The sequence below is a fragment of the Cololabis saira genome, chromosome 14 (assembly GCF_033807715.1).
Source record: "Cololabis saira isolate AMF1-May2022 chromosome 14, fColSai1.1, whole genome shotgun sequence".
In the NCBI taxonomy this organism is placed as follows: domain Eukaryota; kingdom Metazoa; phylum Chordata; class Actinopteri; order Beloniformes; family Belonidae; genus Cololabis; species Cololabis saira.
The window spans coordinates 38,692,129-38,706,093 of NC_084600.1; the positions used below are offsets into that span (position 1 = coordinate 38,692,129).

Below are 13,965 nucleotides of genomic sequence, written 5' to 3' on the forward strand. Positions count from 1 at the left end.
ATTACTTCTCCAACTGCCGGTGCTCCCGCTGCTGCTGCTGCTGCTGCTGCTGCTGCTGCCCCAGCCTGATCGCAGACTGAGGTGCCCTGGTCCCCTAAAGGAAAGAAGCATGTCAGAGGCACCTGTGTTGCATGAGGAAATGAGCTGTCTGCTGCTGCTTGTTCTGCTGGACTCCAGCCTGTGAACCAGACTTGAGATTATCCCAAAATATCAAGAAGAAATTGGGGATCCTTTCTGAGAGTCTGAATATTTACTGAGGAGCGGCAGCTGCTTAACCAGCTTCATGATATTCTGACTTGTCCAAGACTGTGATTTTGGCATCTGACTAAGAGGTAAGGCAGTTTTTTCACTTTGACTCTCTATGCTGCTTCTTTCTGGCTTTTTTTAACTGCTCCCCCCCGGGCAATATTGATTCTGCACTTTCCTGAGAATCTGCTCTGTCTCATTCATGTGGCATATTATGCATCTCTTGATCAGTTACTCCCTCCACGAGGAGCCCATTCTCAACAATGTGTCCACCGTTGTGGGGCTGCGAACACTCACTCCAGCCTGGTCTGATTAGTCATTACTGCCGCTGCTCCGTCCTGTTTACTATGCATCATCCAGTGTCTGTAGCGGTGTAGCTCACGGAGCACTTCAGCAGCTGATGCGAAATGAATAGCACTGCAGCCGAGAAGCCAGAGGTGTGTAGGTGTTAAGTGGATTTCACGAACTGTGGAGTTCGTCATGATTCCTCTGCTGGATCCTCCGCTCATATGTCCGATCTTTCTGTCAGTTCTAAAAATGTATATCAATGTGAAACTTGTGATGTAAAACTCAAAAATTCACTATGTTTCGGTTCGTAGTCACGAAAGATTTCTTGGGGGAAAAGAAAATTGCCGAATTATAAAATGTAATTGAAATGGTTTGCGGCTATAATTGGAACTAGTCGTGAGAATCCACCTTCTTCTTTGCTCTGTACCGATGTGTGCTGCGTGGGTTTTTCCCTGTCAAACAGAATAACCACTTGGTGTCTGTCTATGAGCGGCCAGATGTGAAGTAATTGTGTTCGGGGGATTCATTGTACGGTCCGTTTAGTGTCAAGAGTTAGCGGGGAGAGGCAACTCCTTCTGAATCCTTCTGAATCGAGCAGAACTAATCAGCCAGAGAAGACACGACACTTGTGTGGTCTTGTCTAATATTTGCCACTGATTCCTTCATTTGTTGGCCTATCTCTGCAAAAGACTCTAAATGAGTAAAATGAGTGAAAACTGTACTCTGTTTCTTTTTGGATCGTCTCCCATCAGCATGTGCTTAAGAAATCTTGCATCTTAAAATCCTAAGATAAGTTGTACTTATCTGGTTGACAGCTAGATGGTTCCTGGTCCGGGTTTGGGGGGGGGATTCTTTTTCACAGTCCAGACATGTATGCAAGGTTGATTAGTGCTTTTAAATTATTTGTTGGGGTGTGTGTAAGCACCCATATCTGGCTCAGAAAAGAATGGATTTTTAATTTTACAAGTTTACTCTTTTGAATACAGAAAAATGTGTTTCTCAGATCATTTCAGATGACGCATCTGTGGTAAATCTATCCTGCTTGCCCTGAAAAATTAATATATTGAGTGGTCTGAACCAGAGACCTGGTACGGAGAATGTTTATCAATAAAGAATCAGAATGCTCATTAAAATTTGTGTAGAATGACTCGTGATACTACTGATCACACACAGACTTTACACTGTAAAACGCTCAAACCAAAAACTCCAAATTGCCACATAACACTGGTGTTACTGTTCTAGAAAAGCTTTTTATTTTGTACAACTGTGGTTTGACACCTCAGCCATTTGGCTCAATGTTTTGTTGTCTCCACTGGCTTCTTGAATACTTTGTTTAAATTGCTTGAGAGCGTATTTGGGTATTCGAATTGACAACCAACTCAAAAACATGGCGAACTCAGCACAGCCCTGTCACTTTGGGACCGAGGTCTGAAAATATGTGATCCAGTGAGACATTTGAAATTCCAAGGTACTGTTATGTAACCAGTCCAGCTCAGAGTAGAATTATCCAGCTTCTCCATCTGCAAGTCCCCCAGGTTTACTGTCAACATCTTATCATGCGGCAAATTCTTTTCAGAAGTTCAACCCTTAACTTGAAGTAAGTACACATTTTATGTGCCTGAGAGAGTATATCTGGGTGTTTGAACTGACTATGGTACCAACTCTAAAAAGCTTTTGACATGAAACAACGCTGTCATTTGTGAAGTGACACTTCAGTCTGAAAACATTTCATTCAGTAAGTCGTTCAAATTTGGTGAGAACTGTGACATCACCAGTGTTGTGCAAGTCCATAATTCTCATGAACTAGTTCAAAGTTCAGTTCACATAGTTTAAAAATGAACTGTTCACGTTCATAGTTACCCATTTTCATTTTGAACTAGTTTCAGTTCATTTCAATATTTTTAGGTGAGAAGTACGAATGCGAAAGCCCCCCTATCCTAAAACTGTTCACCGTATACCAGTGGTCTTCCGCCCTGGTCCTCAGGACCCCCTGTCCTGCATGTTTTAGATATTTCCCCTCAGAATCCTGATATAAATGACAGTCATTAACAGACTTGTGCAGACCTGGATGACAAGCTGATGACGGCCATTAATTAGAATCACATGTGATGATGCAAGGAAACATGTAAAACATGCAGGACAGGGTTGGAGACCCTGCTGAATACAATCATGTATTGTCCTAGTGGCGTTTCAACTTTATTCAGAGGCTGTAAATCTCCAACAATGTAGTCCATTATCAATTTGTCTACCTGTTACTGGGAAATCAGACCTCTTGGTCTTTCTGGGAACTTTTTTCATTGTTAAGGACTTGCAGATATTTTCTCCCGCTGGACGGATGCTTCAACTCCACATGACGTTTCAAATGTGAAGGTGACGAGGCCGACGCTCGGTCTAGTTTTTTCAGCGCAGGTGGACATAATTTGCACAGAAAGGTTAGTTTCCTACCGTCAGACTCTTTGGGAGACGATGTGTAAAATTCCTGCAGATAATGATAAGCGGATCATCATCTGACGGCTCGCTGACGCTGCGTCTGCAACATCTGTCTTCAGCAGTCAAGGCTGATTTATGGTTCCGCGTTAAATCGACGGCGACGACTACGGCGTAAGGCACGCGGCGACGCGAACCATACGGTCCGCACGCCGCGTACCCTACGCCGTAGGTTCCGCGTTGGTGTAACGCGGAACCATAAGTCAGCCTACATTCGTAATTTTAAATGTGTGCGCCGCCCGCTGGTGAAATAAGAAGGATTATTCCGTAATAATTGGACCTAAACAGTGAAGCTGCAACTCACATAATCTGAACAGTTCAAATTCCAGTTCATGATCTGCAGAATGAACAAGTTCACGTTCAAGTTCTTTATGTGTAAATATGTTGCGTTCAGTTCAACGTTCTCACAGAAATGAACGTGTTCAATGAACGGGTTCATTTGAACGCGTTCATTTGAACGCGTTCATGCACAACACTGGACATCACAGACTCGGATCACAGTCTGGCTCCTTATCTTTATAACAACACACCAACTTACTTGGTCCAATGTCCCATTCAATGTTTTTTTTTCTTCTTTACAATCTGTTTTTTAAGTTTTACATAAGAAGAGGAGAACTGCTTTGATTAATGAAGGAAGACATTTAGCTGAACCAAGTGTTTGAAGTGGCAGAAAATTACATTATTCAGTTCAGATTTCACTGACATATAGGATAGAAAAGGGGTCCAGGTCTTGACAAATGAGACAGCCTTACCCATCAGAGACACTCTAATTCTTTCTAATTTAATAAAAAGAAAGCACCCCCTTAATCCAGTGTGTAGGTGTAGGCGGGACTGGGGATTTCCAATTTCGGAAAATCAGCCTCCTGGCGAGAAGGGTTGTGAATGCAATCAAGTCCTTTTTTTCCCCTGGGGGAAGAGTGAGTAAGGAAGGACACACACCAAACAGGGCACTTACGGCACTGGGAGTCTCAAACAATCTCTTCTTGTTTTTGTTTTTTCCTTTATGAGTCAGAAGTTGAAAGTATCAGTCATCATTCGTCACTGAATGCGGCATCAGTAGTGCAACATCCTTCCAATCACTATATAAAATACACGTGTTAAAACTTGATAAAATGTTTTCTTCTTGTAAGAAACTGGGCACCATCTGACTTAATACAATAATAACTGAACAGCAAAATCAGTCTCAAGGTACTGTAACTGTTATTCCCTACTTGCCAGGCGGGGGGGAGGGGGCGTTACAGAATAACAATGAAGGAAGCAGTCAGAGCACAGACCTTTGCAACCAGCAGCTTTGACAATTGTGTATAAAATAAACACAAACTACTTCTCTCATTCAAATGAATCAGAATTTATTTACACATGTTAAAAGATAGTGAAAAGGTTTTTTCACCCAGTGGTAACTGAAAGTATTGGAGGCCGGATGGCCGGGATACTTTTTCGCAGATCAGATAGTGCTCACTAGAAACGTCAATAAATATCCAACCAGACAATCATGTTACGATCATTTACTAGCACCTAAGCCAAGAACAAACTTTTTAAAACACACTGTTTTATACAGAGCTATCACAGGATGGAACGCATTACCTTATAACATCAAAAATATTACATCAAAATACAGTTTTAAAAAGGTAGCTAAAGACTTTTTACATAAAATTCAATGAGTAACAAATATATCACATGCTATAATTTATTACAGAAATGTATTTGTGGGTTATACTTCGTGGTATTGGAATGACTGTATGATTCCTTTTTTTTTTTTTTTTCACCACTAATGTATTTTAGACTTAAAGTTTGCTGTTAGTGTGTATTATGACTCGGTGTTACGGTGATCCGTAACTGCGATATATGTGTGTATGTATGGACTATGTATGTTCTTTTAAAATTGCATTGGGGACCCCAGGAAGAATAGCTGATGTTGCGACATCAGCTAATGGGGATCCTATAAATAAACAAAATAAACAAAATACTAACTTGTCCATGTGGGTTAGTAAGGACGGGAGGAAACTGCCGTGATCTCTCACCACCGGTACCTTTATCGTTCTGCTGTTTCCCCCTCAGTAGCCGGTGTGTGGAGCAAAATACACGACATTCGCTTTAAGCTTTTAACTCAACTCAACTCAAACTCAAAAGTACTTTATTTTTCCGTTAGGAACTTCGTTGCGGGAGGACAAAAGTGCAAGTGCAAAAATCACAGTCCACGCATCCTTACATGCAGTACAATAATAAAAACCAATTCCTACATAAGCACAAGTACTCGTAGCAAGGGTTAAAAACAATCACATAGGCTACAGGATAAAACAAGTTACATAGGATAAAAGAAAGAAACAGGTCTATAGAAAAAGGAGAAACGGGTTAGGTGTTTAAAAGTGGGATTGAGGTGGGGATGAAACTGGATGATGCTCTTTGTCCGGAGTGGGAGTGACCTGTATCTGCATGCTGATGGTAGTAGAGTGGAGTTGCCATGTAATGTGTGCGATCTGTGTGCCTTTTTTCTTGACTTGAGTATTGTAGATGTTGATGAGTGGTTCCTGTTCCTGACCTATGATTTTATTGCTGAGTTTGACTATTTTATTTAGACTGTTCCGGTGGGTGATGCTGAGTGAACCACGAGGAAACAGAAGCACGAACCGCTTCAGTAGTGAGTAGGGTTGCCACCTTTCAGAAATAGAAATAAGGGACGCCCTGATTTCAGCAGCGCAGGAGCCAAAAAAAAGCCCCAAAACTTCTAAACTGAATAAAAATGTGTTTATTTTACATGAAAAAACAAAATGCTTTGATTTAAAGTTTAAAGTGCTTTAAAAGCATTGAACTTGCATGACTGTACAGACAGCCAACCGTACTAGCAACTGAAATAGCCTCCTATGCTATGTATGTCCATATCAGCCCAGATGTAGAATATAGCCTGCAGGTGAAGAATATGGTGTACAAGTTAATTTATTTCAATAATTCAATTAGAATATGGTGTAAAAGTTAATTTATTTCAATAATTCAACTAGAATATGGTGTAAAAGTTAATTTATTTCAATAATTCAACCAGAATATGGTGTAAAAGTAAATTTATTTCAATAATTCAACTAGAATATGGTGTAAAGGTTAACTTATTTCAATAATTCAACTAGAATATGGTGTAAAGGTTAACTTATTTCAATAATTCAACTAGAATATGGTGTAAAAGGTTAATTTATTTCAATAATTCAACCAGAATATGGTGTAAAAGTTACTTATTTCAATAATTCAACTGGAATTTGGTGTAAAGGGTAATTTATTTCAATAATTCAACTAGAATATGGTGTAAAAGTTAATGAAAATACGGTACAAATCGCGTCCCGTATTAGTTCAATACGGGACGCAACATTTTTTTCTCAAATAAAGGACAATTCCGTATTTCAAGGGACGGGTGGCAACCCTAGTAGTGAGGGAACACGTTATATTGGTCCACCTACACGGGCCCGTAACAATATAATACACAAACCTGAGAGACCGTCGGCGCATTACACAGTAATAAGCAAACAAACAGAAGCAACACAATCAACGCTAACCGCTTTACTCTGCCCAGACACAAGCCTCTACTTTGAGATGGCCGGGAGGTAGTCGGCGGCGTCCTGGGAGTTTTGGAACTCCTGGTTCTGGTCCCGGTCCACAGGTTGCTGATTTTACACTCCCACTGGTGGTTCAGTGTGAGCAGCTCCCTTTTCCTCTCTCTCTCTGTCTGTCTCTCAGAGACAGATGATGCAGCCGGGCTGTCCCCATTTTCTGGTTGTCGTGGCCCGGGCACTTCGTCTCGTTCCACTCGTCAAAGCGTCGTAACGTTTGCGCATCACTCCCTTGAAACGCGGGTGGGCGAGTGGGCTTTCACAAGATACTGGCCACGCTGATGGGAGATGAGTTGTAGTCCTTACAAAACGTAAGGACAGTAGACGTTCCCTTCCCGATGAAAAAGTTGGAGAGAGTAAGATTTGAGAAGCAGACCAGCGTTCCTTGGTGAACAGCTGGATGGTTAAGCTCTGCAGGGGGTCCTGGTGAAGAGCGGCTCTTTTCCTCGGCTCTCCTCGTCTCCGTGTTGACGAGCATGTAGCATTTGTAGCTCATAGAGAGCTCTGTGGAAGAGCTTGGAAGCCTGGAAGAAAAGAGAACGAGGTTTGGGAAGCCACTGCTATTTAACCACCAGCGGGAACGCACTTGGCGTCAGCAGGGCCTGCAGACCACTTCACTGTCCTTACTGTCTGCGCGTGACCTCCATCCTGCCCCCTTTTAACACCTGTAAGGGCAATAAACTGCAAAGCTTGCTGGGCTTTGGAGTCATTCTTTAATTTCCTTTGTTTTAAGGCCACGCGCTCAGCTGTAAGAAATCAAGGCTGGTCTCAGAGTGAGGCCTCAAAGCTGGGCCTTAAAGTTGAAATGAAGGCTTCCCATGTTCACATAGGACTGTGGCCCAACACAGGGGAATGTGGCGGCAGTGAAGCCCAGAGTTTATTGAACAGGAACAGTCTAAATAAAATAGTCAAACTCAGCAATAAAATCATAGGTCAGGAACAGGAACCACTCATCAACATCTACAATACTCAGGTCAAGAAAAAAGGCACACAGATCGCACACATTACATGGCAACTCCACTCTACTTCCATCAGCACGCAGATACAGGTCACTCCCACTCCGGACAAAGAGAGATCATCCAGTTTCATCCCCACCTCAATCCCACTTTTAAACACCTAACCCGTTTTTCCTTTTTCTATAGACCTGTTTCTTTCTTTTATCCTATGTAACTTGTTTTATCCTGTAGCCTATGTGATTGTTCTTAACCCTTGCTACGAGTACTTGTGCTTATGTAGGAAATGGTTATTATTGTACTGCATGTAAGGATGCGTGGACTGTGATTTTTGCACTTGCACTTTTGTCCTCCCGCAACGAAGTTCCTAACGGAAAAATCAAGTACTTTTGAGTTGAGTTTGAGTTGAACCAGAAATGACAACATGATTGTGACACTCACCACCTGCCTAATGGCTGATACATTACTTCAGTGTTCCTATCAGGACCAGTTCAATGGACGACTCATCATGAGATTGTGCTGAAAAGAGGGATCGGTACCAACTGTCCATGTCAGAACTGTAATCATGGGAAATCTGAATGTTTGAGAACTGGTATTAGTAGAGGATTGTTACAATGCGAGCTCAGACTAATCCTTTCTGGTCTAAGCTTGCAGGCTAGGTAATGTATTCTCTCTCATCAACTAATACATTTTACAACCCTTACAGCATTCTCACATTTTTGATAAATAGGTGGTAATGAGCCTGAAACTGTATCACCATGAAGACCTTGCTTGTTGCAAAAAAAACTTTTTTTATGTAAAAATAAATATTGTGCCAAAGTTAGAACCATTTTGGATAATTTGCAGAGAAACCTAATGCTTAATTGATCCTGGGTGGAAGAAAAGGACAACATTGTGGGAGGAGCAAGGGGAGATGAAAGACGACGAGTCAGGGAAAAGAGGGGGAAGCATAAGTGCATAAATGGGACAGACAGCAACACTGCAAACGCAGATTTAGCATCTCCAACAACAAAGTTCCCATCGGGAACCATCACACTGATGCCGACCAATCCAACAGCAGGGCAGATAGAGAAAGTCGAACAATTTACATTTCGGTAAAGATAAACTTTGATTTGAGGTGTTTCTCTACTTGACATCACTTTCACCTCAGGAGGCACTCATGAATTACTCCGCGCTCACACTCACATGTGCAAGAGGTGCATAACTACATTATAACTCAGAGGACATCACCTAAAAGTTGATGTGGAGCCAGAGGACAGGCTGCGGCGTCCTTCAGCATCGCACCACCTTAAACAAATCCTCGGATTGTTGTGGCATGATTACAACAGCCCCTGTCTCGGGATACACAATCCACTATGGGTATGGATGGATAAACTAAACATTTTAACATGATTGTGCACATCCAGAATTTTCAAGAATATACAAGATTTTTTTATTCATTAGATGTAATGGAAAATAGAGTCCTCTGCCAATGTCCTGTCCCTGTTTTAAAGAAAGCTTTTCAGTTTCTTACTAAAAATCACGACCTTACATTTGAAAAAGTTTGGATGAGATTGAAAAAGAGCAAAGAAGAGAAAGGAATGAACCTTTCCTTTGTTTCTCAGCAACTTCACACACATTCATTTTTGCATTTCTGGCCTGAAACACACTACAAAGACTAGTTGTGACTGTAAAGCTTTAACTATTTTTTTTTTAAAGCTGCCATTCGTTCTCACAATACTCACAAAAGGCTTTTTGGCATTGAAGCATTTCAGTTCTCACTTGGTCCCGTTCTTCCTGTGAACATCTCTGCAGGTGCGCAACAGAAAAAACTCACTGTCATTTTTGTTGTTGTAGAATTCTCTGCGTTCTCTCACGGTGACAAGCAGGCCAGTCCAGAAACCGACCCATTTTCTTCCTCTACCGTGCCTTTTTTTAATGTGTCCAGAATGTTGTTTTGCACTGGGGAAAAATAAATGGATGCCCCCCCCCCAAAAAAAGATTTAATCTTGAAACCAGCATGTGTTGCTTGAAATATTAGCGTACCTTTCTGTATTAATGTTGCTATCACAGAAGTGGAGACAACCTTTGCCCAAAATCCCCAAAAAACGTCCAACGGCCATACCTGTTGGACCTTTTTGGATTTTTTTAGGTTTTTTTTTGTATTTAGCACACAGTACCCATCTCTTCCAAATAAAAGATCTGGATTACTGATTCGTCAGACCATAACACAATACACTGCGATTGTCCATCCCCAGAAGACTGAACCCAAAGATGTTTAAGACACCTCCTGAAAAGGATTTCCTCTTTGCTGTGTAAAATTTAACGTGGGACTCGTGAGTGTGGCTCTGTAGTGCAAAAGGTTTACAACAATAATCTCTCACAGGTGATCATATCAGATATTCATGAATGGTGGTTCTTGATGGAATGCCTGAGGCACTGAAGATCAGCGGTGTTGCAGCTTTTTACGCAATGAAATTCCTTCAAATTCCTTTATAAAGTTTAACTTCCAGTACTTCTTTGAATCTTTTGAGCAGCATTGCTTGGAAATATTTAATTGACTGGAAAAGAGAAGCAAAGAAACAGCAATATAAATCCAAAAATTACTGCATTGGTGAAATTTTGGCTTGGTAGCTTTGGTGTAATCTTGCAGGTAAACAAATAGCATCAAAAAGTCTACCAACTATGACCAGTGTAACATAAAGTACTCTTGTTTTCATGTTGTCGCACCTGTCTTGGGTTATTTCCGCTTGTCCATCTGCCTCATGTAAATTAATGTATCACAGATGCATAAACAATGTTTATGAAAAAAACACATTTAGGGGCCTTTACAGATATTCTTTATAAAGGACAGTGTGGTGAGGATGTGCTTGCCTCGTGAATACTGTTTTTTAGCAACCGAAGCCTGATGTAGTAAATTAAATTAAAAAAGCATGACATAATTTTACATAACAAATTATAAAATTTGTTTGTGAATCCAGAGCTGTGAGCACCAAATAAAACCTTTTTTTTTTGTCTCTACTTCTGCTTTCTCATGTTTACAGCATGATCTGAGCTTCTTTTCTGCTCTTTTCACTCCTGTCTAATACAGTGATTTCATATGCAAATGATTAATTAAGGGAGTGTTTGGATTCATTTAATGCGAGAGATAAAGAGGCTCATTTACACTCATGCATACAATTTCATGATGACTATTCTAATAATAAGCACAGTCTTTACAGAGGTCTGTGTGTGAGCCCAGGCCTCATGAAGTCCGGTTTGAAATGGACACAAAACAAAAACTGTTGCATATTCATGCTGATACACACACGTTTTATGCAGCCGTCCCCCCTACGGCACAATACAGCTTTCTAAATAATGTATTTTCCTCTTTTGAATGAAGCAATGCCCGAAGACACAGATGAACAGCGCTGAGGCTGCGTTATCCTAGACAGTCATTGACAAATCCAGCATGTTTGTCCCCATATGGCAGGTAGAGGTAAATTTAGCATTGATGCTCTTTCAGCCCAGCTTTTGGTCTCTACTCCCTCCAGAGGGAGATGTTTGGCTCTTTGGCTTCTAAATGATCCTCAGCGTTCCTGGAGAAGTTGCTCCCTGCTTCTGCCATTTGATGCTAAGCAAGGAACATATAGAAGTGTTTGTTTTTTTTTAGAAATCTTTTGACTGTTGGTGGGGAAGTGACTTAAAAAACAGTGACAATGCACTTAAACTGTTAAATAAGATGAATGTTGCAGAAGAGAGCTGCAGATCAAGGCAATGCATTATATATAACATGATCTTTTAACCCCAAATGACATAAAGCAGCAATAGTTTGTGGGACTAAAACTAACATTTCCTATTAAATAGTTATATATCTAAATGTGAATTTTGTTGCCTATTAAGTGTGATGCTACAGTAATTTTGGGGGTATTTTGTCAAATTTCATGACAGTGTGTTTCTTTATTGAGGTATTCCACATCTATTCCACATCCCAAAAGAAGTAGTGACCATCATGTTTGTGCACATTAATCAAAATATTATTTATCATGATTATTTAAGTTTTCATGGAGACTGAGTTGCTTTTATTATTTTATTATGTATTATTTGGTTGCATTAAGGATGGTGTTTAAAGCTCGTAAAGCATCATATGATCAACTTCTTCGACCTCAAAATATGGACCTTTCTCTTCTGTTCCTCTAAATATGTATATAGTTATTCATACATCTGATACCATCTCTGCAGAAAAAGAAAAGCATTAAAGAAAACATAAATCAGTGTGTGTGTAACACTAGCAGCTATGTACACAGACTTGAAGTGTGTCTGTGAGAACGATCAGTTCAATCATTGTCATGTCTGTTTCAACTCTGTGACTGGTTTCTATAACGTTAGCATGTACATGTTAAAATATAGGCTGTTATTGCATTTAAGGGCACATAGGAAAACCAAAATTACACTTTATATGTTTGACAGTATTCATTTAGGTATATGAATTTACCGTGAACATAAAAACTCTAAAGATGTCCTTCAGTGAGTCGTTTGACCAATGACACGATAAAGGACCAGATAAAAGTAGAACTATCCAGATTTGCTCTCTTTATATTCATCCTACTTCAAACCATGCTTCATTGGCTGTCCGTCCGTTATGGGCAGTGCAAAGCTGCAGCCGCCCTCCCATGCAGGCGGGTGGTGAAGTGGACGAGTTGTCTTCATCAGCTGCTATGATCAGACATGTTAAGTCTGGGTTAAAGAGGGAGCTGCTGATCTGTATCTCTGTGGTATTCTGGCTGGAACATGCCACAGACATCCCATTACTACTACTACTCCTGTCATTTAGCAGATGCTTACATCTGAGATCATTAAGACCTCTGGAAATGGTGTCAACTTTGGAAAAAAACTAATACTAATTTAAACATGATTTACTTCATTCCTTCTTTTCTTTTTATCCTATGTGGAGTTGGTTGTTCTCTTTTCATTTTTTAATTTTATTTCCTGCTTTTTCTTCTTTCTTTTGTCACGTTGTGCTCCTTAATTACAGTCTTTCCCATCCTTCTTTTCTTTGCACTTTCCTTCCAAGGATATGAGCATCTGTTCTATACGTGTTTTATCAAACTACACCCTGGTCTATTCTTTAGCCCAATTAACAGCAAGAGCTACATATGGCATCACATAGAAAAGTGACTGTACATAATTCTATTGTGAGTAAATCTGTGGTTGTGTGTGTTACTGGGTGTTTTTTGTTGTAGGTGGAATTGTGCAAGTGTGTGTGTGAATAGGAACGCTCTCTAGGGGGGACAGAAGGAAATTTTAGAGCCCACTTCCTTTCCCCTAATTACCCAGCAACAGTGCTCACTAATTGTCAGGGCCTCACGTGCAGTTGATGTCCTTAAATATCCAGCATCATGAAGCCGTGCAAATGAAGTCAGGAGAGGGTTGAGAGTGAAGAAAAGGGCACAACAAAACCGGGTAGTGCATCTGCTTTGAAGTTGTGTACAACCATTAACCTGCTGAGAAACTGCTGCTGGATGTGGATCCAGCTCTTCAGAAAGAAGGAGGCAGTCAAGTTCTGCACAACCGTGATGAACACATGAAATAGGTACGTAATATGCTGTGGCATCCAACTGAGATGGTATCCAGCTCGATGAAATACATATTTACACTGACACCAAATAAAAGTGGACATAATAAAGTGAACCCCTTTACAGTCTAATGCAATCCAATGCAACGGTGCTGTAAGAAATAATCACAAGTATTGATCCACATTGTGGTCTGCGATGTCAAGTAGCAGCTGGCCAGAGAGAGAGAGAGAGAGAGAGAGAGAGAGAGAGAGAGAGAGAGAGAGACTAATACAAATGTTACTGTAACTGTCACTACTGCTGGTCAAGATTTTGTACAAAATATTCTTCTATCTCTGTGAATTTGATATTAACTGACACAGTTTTACTTTTACTGCACCTTTCAAACATAAGTATAAACTTACTTTATCTTTAGCTTTCAAACAAGCTAAAGAAGGCTTTACTCCATTTAATATATATATATATATATACATATATACATATATATATATATATATATATGTGGTGCCGAAGAACGGGAGTCGGAGGCGGAGTATGAATGTTGAAAGCCGGCGCGAGCCGTTTATTAACATCAGCCATTCAAACCACAACAACACTGAACGGGAAGCGTAACGTCCGTCCCTCCGCCCTATCCGGGCGGAACCACATTAACCCGCAGAGGGTTCCTAAGTGAATTATGTAACCCACTACACCAGCCCCCCCAGAATTCACCCATAGTCAAAATCCCCCCGCCGCGGGGGAACGACAGCCCGACCCCTACGGGTGCGAAAAACCGGGGTCGAGGGGGGCGGGGTCGAAGGTGCGGCCGCACCAACTGCAGAGCCGGGGGGCCGACGCGCCAACAGCGGCGCGGGCCTCTCAACCGGG

General features: G+C 41.0%; 1 protein-coding gene across 1 annotated transcript in view; it reads left to right on the forward strand.

Moving 5' to 3' along the window:
• Positions 1–278: 278 nt before the first annotated feature.
• The window catches only part of sgcd (sarcoglycan, delta (dystrophin-associated glycoprotein)), a 561,083-nt gene continuing 547,396 nt past the window's right edge, over positions 279–13,965 (forward strand). The window contains exon 1 of the mRNA XM_061740598.1: positions 279–332. The gene's annotated coding sequence lies outside the window, so the exon portion shown is untranslated. The remainder of the gene's footprint in view (positions 333–13,965) is intronic.